This window comes from Budorcas taxicolor, chromosome X (genome assembly GCF_023091745.1).
Source record: "Budorcas taxicolor isolate Tak-1 chromosome X, Takin1.1, whole genome shotgun sequence".
NCBI lineage: Eukaryota > Metazoa > Chordata > Mammalia > Artiodactyla > Bovidae > Budorcas > Budorcas taxicolor.
The window spans coordinates 109949020-109950237 of NC_068935.1; the positions used below are offsets into that span (position 1 = coordinate 109949020).

Here is a 1218-nt window from a genome sequence, read left to right on the forward strand (position 1 = left end):
ATTCATATCAATGTATGGCAAAACCCCTACAATATTGTAAAGTAATTAGCCTCCAATTAAAATAAATTTTAAAAAAAGACATACTATAAACTTCTGCAATCAAAACAGTGTAATATTGACATAAGATTAGAAGTATATCAGTGTAAAAGAATAGAGAAAGACCCACATGGTTATGGTTCCTTGATTTCTTGACAAAAGCACCAAAGCAATCCAGCAGTGAAGTAAATAATGACAGAAAGCTTGCTGGAACAGCTGGATATCAATATGTTTAAAACATTCAACCTTGGCCCCTCCTAACATCATAAAATTAATTTCCTGTGGATCACAGACCTAAATGTAAATGATAAAATTATAAAACTTTATGAGAAAACACGTGTTAATTGACCACTTATTATTTAATAAGTACCATGATAGGTACTTTTAATTTACAACTGCCTGAGTGATAGTAGGTGAAAAATAAATCAACAGGAACAAAAGCTCAGCTACTCTAGCCAAGGATAAACAGTTACTGGCTTTGTAGAAAATATATAGGGGTGTCTGCTTTTCAAGCTGAAGGGGTTATACCTTTCATTTTGGACCATGATAGCTTTCCTTATCAAAGGATTTTAAAAATTCCTTCAGAGGGCACGGCACGTGAAAACTGCCTTTTTTTTTTTTTCTCGTGAACTGGAGAATGTAGCATGTGTACATGAGGCACCAAGTTCTTAAAATAGAAAAGAAAAATATATATAGATCCACATAAGTAAGTAAGTAATGTCACTCAGTCGTGTCCAACTCTGCAACCCCATGGACTGTAGCCAACCAGGCTCCTCCCTCCATGGGATTCTCCAGGCAAGAGTACTGGAGTGGGTTGCCATTTCCTTCTCCAGGAGATCTTCCCAACCCGGGGATCGAACCCAGGTATCCTGCATTCCAGGCAGACACTTTAACCTCTGAGCCACCAGGGAAGCCCATAGACAGAAACATATCAGGAACATATCATATATTAGTAGAGGGCTGGATAACATAGAATTAGAATATCTGAGTAGAAGATTCATCAACACAACACAGTTGAAAAAGACAAGAAAGAAGTAATCAAGAGTGTATGATAAAAGAGACACAACTTTTAGTCAAGGATCCTCAGTTGCTCCTTAATGAGTGGTAACAGTAAAGGTAAATGAACTCTTGGCTAGAAGGTATTTACTCTTGCTGTTCCTAAGCAAGGCAAGATTAAGCTAC

General features: G+C 37.0%; 1 non-coding gene across 1 annotated transcript; it reads right to left on the reverse strand.

Moving 5' to 3' along the window:
* Positions 1–875: 875 nt before the first annotated feature.
* Positions 876–947, reverse strand: TRNAS-GGA (transfer RNA serine (anticodon GGA)). Its single transcript has one exon. It is a non-coding gene; the product is annotated as a tRNA-Ser (tRNA).
* Positions 948–1218: the final 271 nt, after the last annotated feature.